Genomic DNA, 13551 nt, shown 5'->3' with positions numbered 1-13551 from the left:
TGCTTGATAGAAGTACTAACTGCACCTAATTTTTCAAAGTACTTAAACAAAATTTCGTATATATAAGCAGACCCTGATCATTCATGTCATATATTCAAAAAACTGAGTAACAGTAACAGGGGACTGGAAACAGTAAAATGGAAAAAAATTGTTCTGTGTTTTAAGTCACTTTATTTTTGAAATGCAGCATGGCTTTCACAAGTGTGATAGTGGAGTTAAATCCAAGTTGATTCTTCTCCTAATTGTCTTTGCAGCCACAAAGGCTCCAAGATATTGTCTACAAGGGGTGATTTTAGGTATTCAACAGCACAAATCTGTCTAGTTCTGGAAAGTCCTGGTTGTTAATAACTGTTGTGAAAGGAGTTTATAACTCAAATGTAATATGGGTCGTTTTTCATATAGTGACCTGCCCATCAGCCATTTCAGTTGAAATGGCTTGTTGGTATTAATTAGGTAGTGTGTTTCAATTAAAAATTACACGTCTCTGATAATGAAAAAGCCGGAAGTAGAGTGTAGCCTTAGTTCTACTTACTTTCTAACTTACCCTGCTGGGGGGAAAACTGGCCTTAGGAGAAGAAGTGTCAAAAGTCTTTCTTCTAACAATGTGCAAAATTCTTATTTTCTTACTCCTCCTCAACCCTTAACTTTTGGAGTCTAGTTTACCACTGAGCACTTGTATTGTGCATGCCCGGTAGTCAAAAACTTGAACAGGTAATCTGGAAGAGACAGCATGTTCAACAGTCCATTCTTTATCTATAAAGGTGCCACTTACATCTCAAATTGAACTGAATCTTCTCTGGAAGATTTCAAGACGAGAGAAGGAAGTTAGTCTGCTCTCCTTGGTTAAGACCTGAGAAAGCTATTCCAGGCTTTACATCATAGACCGTCAGTTCCTGAGCAGGGTGTGTATGAAGGGAGTTGCTGGCTAGATATAAACTTGATTTAATGCAATACTTCTGTTAGTATTTTCAGCCATGCAAGAATTTTGGCTGTAGGTGGGAAAGCAGTAGGAAAATTTTAGAAGGGAAGTTCTAGAGCCACCACTTTAAGGGTCAGCAACCCAATTTTTTTTATTCCTGAGAAAGCCAGGAAAGTAGCAGTGCAGTCATCAACTGTGGCATCCTTTAGAGTTTCTGTTTGAGGTGGCCATGGCACCATGGGGAGCTGATACCTGCAACGTTTTGGAAAAGGTAGCTAAGATCTGTTAAACAGCTGTGTTACTATGGATGGTTTAGGGTTTGTTAAATCTCGATGTTTTGACAGTGGCAGAAACACTTTTATTGACAATTCTGTTGCTGCTGTTTGTCTTAGAAACTTTAGGAATCATGAAACTCGGTTTTGTGGCTGTATATTAAGTGCTAATCAGGATCTGATCTCCTGAAGAACAGTTTATTTCAGGAAAGATTCCATTTGTCAACATAGAAACCTAGATTTATTAGACCTTTTTTCTTTTTGGTGGGATGTATTTGCTGTTTTAAAAACAGATGAGAAACCATTCTTCTGTATTTTGGCACTTTATTTGAACTGGCTTCAACAAATGTCACCAAGATGAGGCCATGGGTGTGTTCCACATGCATCCTATATTTACTGCATACAGGACCACATAGTAAAATTTGTATCCTCAACATACAGAGTGTATGTCAATATTTCACAAATCTCACCAGGCGGAGTAAGCTTCTGAGAAACAGATCCAACTACTTGTAAGCGTCTCCACTCTTGCCAATAGCTGTGGCTGCAGACTTTCAATAAAATCTCGTGTTAAGCTAAATGAAGGCAGCTGGTAGGTTTAGTTGAAATAGTTGAAGCTTTTTTTAAAGACTCATCTGTTGCAGTGAGTTTTATTTCCCCATGAGGACTGTGGGAGCATTTGTGTCTGTGTGGGTGGTATAGATTCTTTCTATATATTCTCTTTCAGAGAACATGCTTGAGATTGACCACAACTGTAGTGCTTTGAGAGGAGGTTGTTCATTTGAGGTCCCGCGCTTAACTTCTTGCTGGTTTTGGTTACATTTTGTTAATCTGATAATTGACTCCATTCATACAAATAACAGGGAGCTGAACTCTAGCTTGCTAGCAGTGTATGTGTTTCACTTTTGGCTGCCATAGAAGGAAGAAATGATAATCAGTTCTACCTTTTCTGTGTTTTGACACACTGCTTTTTCTGTTTGCATTATGTTCAGATTTGACAAAGAATAAAAATGCATGTTGGTAGAATGGTGGTTGTTGTGGTAAGCTACATATTACTGCGTCTGTGTTGTCTGTGTTTGATTCTGGTGTAGAACAAAGTAAATGTGTAGATTTGAAACTGTCTTAGTTTTGTGCAAGGCCGCTTACACACATCATTTTGAAAACACTTCTTAATTCTCTTTCACAGATCCATGTGGATGGTTTAATAAACTGTTCGACGTCCTGGTGAATCTGTGGTGCCAGTTGAGAAACTGATTCAGGCTCCTATGGTGTAAATTATCAGTGGTGGAGTAATTTGGGTAGGTGACTGTCCAAATGTGTTAAAGGAGATAAGGGGAAATAAATGTTTTGGGCACACTTTTTGTTTCAGTTACACTCTTAAGTGTGCTATTAACATCCTCTCTCACCCACACATGTAAGAATGACAAAGTTTTAACTGCTGAATTTGTATTACAGTAGCTTGTAGGGATGATGATTAATAAATATGAATTGGGGTTGCTTTCCCTCAAGGGGTGCTGGGATTATTCACTGGGTTGGCAGTCTGGTGCACTTGAGTCACAGAGCATGGTCTGTTTGCATTTTAAAGTTGGTACAGCTCTGTGTTAGCACTTGTGTAGAGGTAACCTGACTTCCATTGCTTCTATTCTATTTTTCTGCATTGTTTGAATTAATTACCCATTTTATGGTAATGTATTCAGGTAGCTTTGTGCAAAAAATAAAAGGAGTTTCAAACAAATACTTCTTCCTTGGATAAGCTGACTTAGATGCTGTTATTCTATCTAGAGAAAGGTTAGAGTGATTTGGGTTGGTTTTATTTTTGTTTTGGGGGAATCAACTTTTTTTTTTCAGTTGCATGCATGTACTGTTGTGGTTGTGTATATTTGTTATATTGTTAGTGGTATGTTTAGGGTGGCATAAGACTGAAGGGATGTTTTTTTAAAACTTATTTTTCATCCCATTATTTAATAGCAGATGCACATAGGTGCTCAGAAAGGGGTCATAGGGAAATAGTGAGAAAACATAACTAGAATGATGTGGCCTTTAAAAAAAGAAATTTTGTCCCTAATTGAAGTGCCACAAAAATCTTTGGTAGATTACAGTATATACTGGAGTAGGTAATTTACTTTCTTTGTCCTAATAAGGACTGTTGAGCAAATGCATTTTTTTTATTCTGCTCTCATAATCTCTTGCTCTGATTCAAGAATGTAGTTAGAATGCACCCACAAATATGTCTAACTAGCCGCAGAAAATGTTTGGCTTTTGAGAGGGGAAATATTTTAATGGCAAAAATAATGTTTTAAATGCTTAATATTTGCAGAAATTACGTGCTTGGAAAGAAAGTCATCATGATATTTAAATTAGGAAAAATTGTGAAAAGACCGTACCAAGTTTATGAACTTTTGCTTGAAAATGAGCTCATGGAGAAAGAGTGGGTTTTATTGAAATAAGTTAGATTTTGAGGAGCACATTTTTTTTTTGAGAGGAAGATCCTAAATACATGTATGTATATTAAAAGTACTTGATATTCTGTGTGAGGGCTTTGCAATTATTGTTTCTGTAGATTCCTGTTTACAGTATTTTTAAAAAGAGCTGTTTTTCTCTGTTAAACTTTTGAGGCTTGTTTCATAGTTCTGACTAGAGAGTGATATTGTGGAAAAAATTGTCACAAAAGAGAAACAATTTTATCATTTGGATAGGCTGAGACTTCTAATAAGCTGCTACTGTCCTACTTACATCAAAGATAACCACAAAGTGGACAGTTCAGGCAGCAGTGCATGGCTTGGATTTAGAAGAGGTTCTTTCTTTTTTTATGCTACTAATATTGTTCAATAACATTGAATGTGTGTAAGATAATAGGCAAATACACGAATTTGAATATTGATAATAATTTTATGTTAAATTAGAACATTGTTTTATAATCATAGTTTCACTGTGCATCTGCTTGTTTTTACTTGGAAACACTTCAGTCTTACTGGGGTAATTCAAATGGTATGCTTAAATCTAGATTTTGTTTCTTCTTGCTTTGCAGTCGTTTGCTCTTAAGTCTAGTCCCTTTTTCACTCCTAACTGTTGATTCATTAGCAGCCTTGATTAATGAGCTTTTATTGGGGGAAGAAAATCTCTACCCACTAAAAAGAACAGGATTGGGAAGCCAATACTTTTTGATAAGCTTGTGGCTGCACACATGTCTTTAATAATTGAATTGTAAAGCATGTTGTGATGAAATATTTGCTGTAGGCATTGCAAAAGGCCTAGTAAGTGTTCCCAATGTTTTGTGATCATCTTGGATAGAGGCTTTTTAATGCCAATTGAGTGCATGTTCCCCAGCTTCTCAAAAGTTCTGTAACAAATAAGTTTCTGGAAAAGTTCTGTAATTTGTCAAGCTGCTAAATTCACAGTGAGCACAATGCTTAGGTCCAATGTGAAGGTAGTGTATCAACTTGTATTTACAGGTACTGGAAAACAGCATGGAAACAGAGACCATAAATGAGTTTTTACTTGCGAATAGCCAAAATACATGACAGAAACATGAGACTAAAGGTTGTCAGAGTTCTTAGTTTTTTTTAACTTTTTGTAATCCATACACTGCCTAATAGGTGAATTTGACAAGAGTCTGAAATCTTCATTCTTACAGAGTCTTGCAGCTTCTTTTGCAATGTATTTGGAGTGTGTTTCATCTTCTGACAATGCTTTATTTAAGGATTTAATTTTGAAGCTGTTTAATTACAGTCAAGAAAATTCCTATTTCATTGTCTTGCTCTCAAGACTTCCACCTGAATAAAGAAAACTACACTGGCTAAAAAGGATCTCCTGTATCTCATCCCTTCCGTGTTCTTGTATTCTTTATTTTGGACATGTTCCAAGATTCTTATATAAGCTCTGGTTTGCATATTTAATCTGAGTTAGCCCCCTTGACTTGCTGATTCATTTCTCCTTGTAGCAATAAATGCTGCCCCAAATCTCCCCCTTCCTAGTTATATTTGACAAGTTCTGGCATGAAGTGCCTGCTCAAACATATCTCAGGTATTTCAGCTGTGAAGGTTAAACTAGTCAGCACGAGATGTATTTTATCTTGGCAGTGCACTTGGGGGACTCGTCGTTCTGCCAGCGTGGTGTTCCCTGTAGTGCAGGGAGGAGGTATGGACAAGCTGTCTCATTAACTGAAATGATTCTCAGACCCATGGGCACTTCAATATTAACATAGTCTAGACTGCTTTGTTGAATGTTTTTTCGTTTAAGGACTCAGGAGGAATGGTAGTTAGTTTGTCCCTTAAAATGTGTGCACTGCTAAGAGAGTTTAAGCAAGATTAGGTTATCATAGGGTTGACTTGTGTGATGAGCTTGCTGGCTGTCACACGGCCAGAAGTGGGTATTGTAAGGAAAACATCCTGTCTCCATAGAGGCAACTTTGTTTAATTCTATGCAAAGACTAGATGTTGAGGAACTCATGCTTGCATTATGTAAGCAGTTCCTGAATCTTATTTGTCAATTTAGTAACTCACAAATAAAAAACTTCTTTAGTAGTGTCATAAATGTGTGGTGGTGTCAGAGAGGAAGTATGCAGAGAATTCTTCTAATGTATTTAAATAGCATGGCACATTCTGGCTTCCTCTTCCCTCTCTCCTTGTCTTCTCCATCTACATTGTTCCATGGAGATAGAATCAAGTGCTAGCTAATGTAGGCAAGTAAACTTCCTTTCGACAGTTGTCTTTGAATGTCAGTGCCTATTTCTTCAGTTAAGGTTTGCTTCTGTGTTATTCACAGACCTCACTGACAATTTCCTCCTTTCCTTTAGTTTCTTGCTTCCCCCCTATCCCAGGATATTTTTTTCTTATGGATCCAATTGTATACAATATACTACAAAAGTATATTTTCCTCCTAGTGGGAAGAAATGATGGTGAGACAGAAATGCCTAATAGAATGCTTTACCTTCAGTGATGCAGTAAGCAACTGTGGGGAGCTGTAATGGATTTGCCATAGTTTGGTTTTCTGCCAAAATATTTTTCTTTATATGAAGAGTTGTAAAAGTTTACAAATTCAATTGCATAGGCTTATATAAAATAGTTTTCTTCCTCTATCATTGCTGTGTCTGGAGGATCATACAACAATGGTGTGGAGAGCTGTACAGATTGATGTCTTAGAGAATTCCACATCAGGATGAGAAATACTGGATTTCACAAAATAAGACCAGGTAAATTTGAAGCTAGCCAGTCTGCATCAAGTTCAGTCCAAAGAAGCCTTGTACACAGGAAGCAAAAAGAATTAGTTAATTTTGATTTACAGGGAAGGAGTAGCAGGGGAAGTGCTGTGTGTTTTGGAATGCTATATTGCCATGATGATGTTATAGTGCACATTATGTATTTGTGAAGATTTTTAGCCATCCAAGACAGACAGTCTGTCATTTTTTGTGTAAGTGGACAAATGGCATAGTGTTTCTGCAGGTCCGAGTGGTCTTCAGACACTTCCACTTATAAGCAAATTAGGACAAAGGTGATGATAAGAGTGAGCTAGCTGGCTATACAAGTAGTGTAGAAGGAGTGGGTTTTCCTGTTATGAAGCAGCGGCTTGATTTTAAGGTGAAAAGAGGTGACAGATTTTCCTCAAAAAAAATGACTGGAAGTAAACATCGATTACAGAGGAGAGGCAAGTAGAACATCTATTAAAACGTGCAGAAGGAAAAGTACCCAACTTTTTTCTAATACAAATACAAGATATTGGAAATACTGCTTATGAAGGACTGATGAATAATTCTAGAAATGTTTATAAAGAAGAAAGTGTTGGGTACTCAGTTTGAAGGAAAATAGAAAAAGCTTATGGTTGATCTGCATAGTATCGCTGACCCTTGGTAGAAGGAATGATGTGTTTGATGGTTAAAATAGCAGCTTGCAATTTAGGAAGGGCAAAGTGAAGGAAAAAGACAGTGCTATTTTGATGAGAACTGAAAAAAAAGTAACATTTATCAATTGGTTTTCTCTGTGGTAAGCCACAGCAGAAATAGCTTGTTATGGACTATCAAATAGCAGTCCCATACAGGATGATTAACTCCTTAAGTACAGGAAACTTAATTTTTGTGTGCAGGTGGTCTTGTACTACTAATACTAAAATGTGCATTTCAAAAGATGATGGATGCAGTATTTTTAGAAGTCATTATAGAAGGATTTGGAGTTACACCTATTATTGAAAGGAGCCCAGTAACCAGTAGTGTATTTAAAACCTCCTTGTTGTTGAGAAAGTATAAATGACTGTGAATTGACTTTGATTGTACGTAATAAATATGAAGTTTAATCAGCAGCATTTATTTGTTCCTTTTTGTAAAGATCAGTTGGAAGCCATTCAGTGAAATCATCTGTATAGAAATTCCTTTTCTACTCAGTTTTAAAGGGAAATCAGTTAAAGGATGTTTTGCTAGATGCTTAGAAAACATTAAATATAAAACCAGCTAATATAGTAGTGAGAAGTGTGCATCTGTTAATTAAATGAAGGGGGGAAAAAAGCTATAGCAACGAATTGTGGGTTAGAAGCTGACGACTTCAGAAAGTGAAGGATGAAGGGAGTCTGCCTAAGATACCTAGGATGCTAATGTTAGGACCACTTAAGTGAGTGAGAATGAGATAAAATATACTAACCCTTTATTTTTTATAAATTTAACAGATATGTTTAATTTGCTTGGCAAAATAGGAGACTTTTGTAATTGAGAAGGTTGAGAAGAACTTGATGATCAAACTCATTTGTTGGTAGGCTTATTCAACCGACAAATGGTTCACATTTTAAATTTTTTTATCAGTCAGAAAATTGTTTGATTGTAATCCTGTAACTAATTAGATTCAATGTGGTTTTAAGGTAGAGGATTCATATTTTCCCCAGAATATAATGTAAAATGATGTTTTACTCTTGTGCTCCCTTTCTCTCCCCCTTGAGCTAGTTGCGTAAGTGAGAAAGGAGCCCTGCTTATCTTTTGCATTTAAGGGCTGCTGTTTGAGGATACAAAACTGCTTGATTTGACTTTTGGCTAGATGGAGAAGCCTCTCTGGACTTTTTTGCTATTACTAAGCCATGTAAAATTCAACCAAGAGAATGTTCTTACTCATTTTAGATGTTTATATGGTTGCTGCTTCAATCCTTCCTTACCTTTAGTGCTAAAGTTCAGACTTCAAGTAAAAAGTATTCTCGAGTTATTCTAAATCTCTATTCACAGCTACAAATGTTGTAATTTATTTTGGAGCTGAAATACCTTCCCTTTAATCAAGAGGTAAAACTTTCTGAAAGTTTGGACCTGTTGTAGTAGGTCCTTAGGAGGGCCATGAAAATGACTGGAGGGCTAAAGTACCTCCCCTATGAAGACCGGCTGAGAGAAGAGAAGGCTGGAGAAGAGAAGGCTCCAGAGAGACCCTGTAGCACCTTTCAGTACCTGTAGGGAGCCTACAAGAAAGATGGAGAGGGACTTTTTGCAAGAGTGTGTAGTGATAAGACAAAGGGGAGTGGCTTTAAACTGAAAGAGAGTAGGTTTAAATTGGCTTTTGGAAAGAAATTCTCTACTGTGAGGCACTGGAGCAGGTTGCCCAGAAGAGCTGGGAATGCACCATCCCAGGCTAAATCAGGCTTTGAGCAACCTGATCTAGTGGAAAGTGCCCCTGCCTGGGGCAAAAGGGTTGGAACTAATGATCTTTAAGGTCCCTTCCAACACCAGCCATTCTATGATTCTGTGAAAGCACGAAGGTAGTTTTTATAGCTGTAGCTGAGATAATTGGAGCACAAGGAGAAAAACCCCCACATTCTTTCAGATACCAAGGAAATTGCTTGACTGCTGCTTTTCAAGGTGGAATTGTGGGTTCATTCTTCTCCCTTAATGAAAAAGTCAGGACTCAAAATATTTGTTCTGTTGGATTTTACAGTTTTTGTTAAACTTCATTTATATTTTTGCTTACTACGATTTGGGACAATAAAGAAACAGACAAGGTAGATACGTCTGCTTTAAATTTTCTTCTTGGAAAGTCTAAATGTTTGTACCAGCATAACTGCATTATCTGGTTTTTATGCATGTATTTGTATAAGTGTAGCATATGTAGTGTATTTTCATACAGGATGGGTAAAATAAATTATTTTCCAAAGCATTATGATTACCCTTTGTGTAACTTAAAGGAGTTTCAGTAAGCAAACTGGAATTGCCTCTTATGTTTCAACACAAGTGTAGGATACACAACAGGTTGATTGTCCTTCAGAACAGATTAGGGTGACTTAGCTCAGAAGAGGAGCACATGATGTGGAGGACGGTGATAGTAAACACTGTTTAGCTTGATAAGCAGTAGTATTTGCACAACAGCAGCCTGGTAGCTGTCAGGATTTTATTTTTAAGCGTTGTTGTGAAGCCAAGAGACAAGGAAAATATGAAGGATCACACAGTGAATTAATTTTATATATCTATGTGGGAATGCTGTCCATAGTTTCTCTGAAGAATTGATGAAGCTAGATAGATGATGATCGAAGCTAACTTTATTGACTGAGGAGTCTCCCTTTTGATTTTGAATGAGAAAATAGTTTGAAAAATAGGTGAAAATAAGCTGCTTATATCTTCAAAAGAAAAGAAACAAATTAGGAATACTTACCAGCAATACAGGCAAGCAGTGTCCTAGAAATAATTTTTGTAATAAGTACAAGTTTGTGGGGTTAAGGTTTTGTTTTGGGTGCTTGGGGCTGGGGACAAATGTGACTACAGGAATTCAAAGGAAGGAGAAGCAAGGAGAGTTGTGGGTCAAAGTAATGATTTCCAGAAGTAATCAATGCATGTGATAAAAACATTGTTGCTGCTGGTTGAGATTGTGTTCTGGTTTTATATGCATTGAATTTAAGTAGGCAGTCCCCAGATGTGCATGTCATCTGGAACATTCCTGTGAGATGGAAGCACGTCAGGGACAGTAGTATTAGAACGGCAAGGGAAGCAACTTGGGGTATGAAAAAACCACGTTGAAACAGAGGAAACAGCAGAAGAGTGGAGAGGAGTAGGGTGACCAACAGCGGAAGACATCACAATGGAAAGATGAGGAGACAAGAGAGGTGACTCTTTAGAGGCTCTCACCATTATTGAGGACTTTTTCACTTTGTCACAGGAAGGATCACCTGTAGAGCAGTACTAGGTCTCTGAGAAGTCTTGGACTGATCGGAGATGTTAGCAATCCAACCAAACTTTTCTTTTCCCTTTTTTATATTTTGATATTGCCCTTTTCCTTATTTTCCTTTTTATTCCCATACTTCTGAAAGAGTCAAATTTTGATTGAGGGTCAAGGCTCCTCTTTTTAAGTTTCCCTCATTTTCCAGCGTGCGAACTGTAATTTGCATCACATGCATTTAAAGCAAACAGTAACCAGAGGAGATAAAGACTTGGTATCTGTACGGTGTGATTACCCAGGCATTTTTACATCTAGCAAGATTTAAGTTTAAGGCTCATTAGTCTTAAACTAGTGAGTGGGTGTTAAGCTCTGTCTCTCAGTATTTACTATTTCAGATATAGGTGCTGGCCTGTCAGTCTAATCAAAGCTGTTGAAAATTTTTCTTTTTAAATAAGGTTCTAATAACACTACTGCTGTCTAATTGCTAATGCTCATTAATGGTCTCTGTTATAATGTGTCATACTGTTAGCATTTATTCTCAGCCCAGTCTCTTATGGTTGTGAACACCAGAAAAGATTTAACTTCGCATGCATTACTTTCTGGATTTCTATAATTTTATGGGAAGACTGGACTATGTGCATTGTCATAGAGCGCATGTATTAAAACTGTTGAATTATTTTATCAATCATTTTAAGTCTGTCTAAATAGTAATCCCTTAATGGTATTAAAATGAATGCTGGTATCTGGAATGAAATGAGTACATTAATCTCACTACTGATCTTAACTACTGAGATTTTTTCCATACTAGAAAATATTCTAGTACTTTTTCAACTGTTAACAAAGGTGACTGACATGTTAGAAATCAACCTGTTGGAAAGGGTTGATTTTATTCTCTTTTTTATTTACTGTGTCTTATTGCTAGAAAGAATATTGCATAGAGGTGTCAGATCTAACACAGGTTTATTCCTATAAATTGAAATCCAGTAATCTGCAGATAAACAAGTGACTTGCTTTATTGCTATGAAAGCTTTAAATACGAACTTAATTGATTTTCCCAGATCTTGTACTAGCTTGTTGGAGAAGGTCTGGAAGATCCAGAAAAAAATTAATTTTAGTTTAAACAGATGTTGTTTTTAAAGCCTCATATCTGATTGTTTTTATCTTTACTCAGAAGTCAGAATGGAACAGTATCTAGAAACCCGAAACCCCTAAGAAACTCCATTCTTTGGCTATCAGATCTAATACTGCAATTCAGTTATTACTGAGAGGCATTTTGAACTGTAATGGGCAACTACAGTAAAAAGGATTTTGGAAGATGTATGGATATAATCTTCAAAATGCATTTTAGGGCATGTAGTTTGGTAGGGCTCCTATCAGTATATGAAGGGCATATTCCTCCAGGCAGTATATTTTTACAAGACAACCCTGCAAAGAATGAGAAATAGGGAATGAGGAGAAACCTACTGATTTCCAGACTACACACAAACAGCTGTTTCTGTATGTTATGCTGTGTTGGTTTAAAGTAAATTTAATAAAAAAAGGGTAAGAATTGAGACAAAACAACCCTCACTGCAATCTCATTATTGGAGGGAATATAACAAACTCATATCCTGCTCCTTTCCAGTGTATGCCATCCACACATGATTTTTAAGTAACAATTGTGGTTTTGTTTTTTTCAGATTGAGAAGCTATGTCCGCATTCGTTTCTTCAAGTTCTATCAGCAGAGGGATTTTTTTTTTTAGACAGGAACAACTAGGACTGTTTTCCAATCTGTTGAATTCAGCATATTAATTTCCTTAAATTTTCTTGTGAGTTGGGGATTAATTACCTTGCAGCTCTGCAATTTCAAATGACAGCAATTTTTTATTACCTTAATGAGCTGTTTCCCTTTTAGTTCAGGTAGCTTATGGGTCTGGACTGTTTTGTGTGTTAGAGGAGGATTGTTACCCTGCTACATAGCTAAAATCCAGGGGGATTCTATAGATTCTTTTCAATGGTGAAACAAATCACCTCTAATAGTATTTGCAGAATATAAATTTGCTGCAACAAAGGGGTTGGGTAGCTTTAAGTTATATGGTAAAAAGTGACAATTGTACTCCATCATTGATTCACAGGCAGGTAGGGAGATCTGACGGCAAGCCAAGGCTTAGTGTTTAGAAATTGGCTCAAATCGTGAGATTAAGTAGTAGCATTAGCCTTTTCGAGAGTAATGTGATAATGTCACAGAGTTACAGATCATACCTCCATGACAGATGGTGCATGCCTGTGTGAAGTGTAGTAGGGTAAAAATACTTTTCGGTTTGATGTTTTATATGTTTAGTCACAATCAGTAGCTGCTGTAGTTAGTTTAAAATTTAATATCAATTCAAACAGGAAACATCAGCTTCCAGGAAGACACCTGTTCAATTGTCCAGAGCTTACAAAAAAAGTTCTAATACTGGACATTTGCTTTCAGGATATATTTCTACTTCAGATCAGTGTATTTTTAAAAATTCATATCTCTGCTTCTATATTGTTGCTGCTTGACTATATAATTTCTGTTTTCAATATAGAAGTATATTATTCCTCCTGGTGTCTTTGTTACTGTTTATAGACAGCACTGACATTCAAGTTGGTGTGTGCAGTATTTGACAGTTGAAGCTGTAACAAGTATCTGATGGTTGTTTTTTTATTTAAACCCACTCAGACAAAGCAGTAACACAAATATTTTTGTTTCACTTTGCATGTTAAGAGCGCAGCTGAAGTTAGTTTCCTTTGTGGCTATGAATATTTAGCAATTTTGCAAGCATGTTGTCAGATTGCTAATTGTATTTGTAATCAAACTGGCCAGTGATGTCTCCTAATTCAATTTTGTAAAGTAGGGAGGAACAAAATAAATGCAGAAGGAAGTAAAAGGTTCATAATAGCAATTGTTAATTGGAAAGTTATGCCTGTACACATGTGTGGGGGGGGGGAAATGACATCTAAAAATAGCTTTAAGTGTTGCTTAACTAGCACTGCTCACCTCTGCCCTGAAAGGAAAGAGAATTCAGTAATTTACATACCCTAACAATGACTTGGCTGGTGTGAGATCTATAATTAAGTATACAATTATAGCAACTGTTTGCTGTTAGTTTCTTCTCTTTTTGAAACAATTTAAATTTGAAATCTCCATTATGCTATAAAGTTACGTTTCTAAACGATGTGAAAAGTAAACGATTTATCCAATTCCTATTATCAATTTCATAACATATTAAGACAACTTAGGTCTTACTAGTT

At 36.5% G+C, this 13551-nt stretch overlaps 1 protein-coding gene across 9 annotated transcripts in view; it reads left to right on the top strand.

The window, feature by feature from the left end:
• The window catches only part of ERBIN (erbb2 interacting protein), a 119054-nt gene that overhangs the window by 17254 nt on the left and 88249 nt on the right, over positions 1-13551 (top strand). For 7 of the 9 annotated variants that reach the window (XR_001866128.1, XM_017747080.1, XM_017747079.1 and 4 more), the window contains exon 2: positions 2375-2486. The exons of the other annotated variants lie outside the window; for them this stretch is intronic. The gene's annotated coding sequence lies outside the window, so the exon portion shown is untranslated. The remainder of the gene's footprint in view (positions 1-2374; positions 2487-13551) is intronic. 9 annotated transcript variants of the gene reach the window in all.

The sequence above is a fragment of the Corvus brachyrhynchos genome, unplaced genomic scaffold (genome assembly GCF_000691975.1).
Source record: "Corvus brachyrhynchos isolate BGI_N302 unplaced genomic scaffold, ASM69197v1 scaffold131, whole genome shotgun sequence".
NCBI classification, from domain to species: Eukaryota; Metazoa; Chordata; class Aves; order Passeriformes; family Corvidae; genus Corvus; species Corvus brachyrhynchos.
The sequence above is the reverse complement of the archived record's forward strand: the minus strand, read 5'-3'. Positions and strand labels throughout refer to the sequence as shown.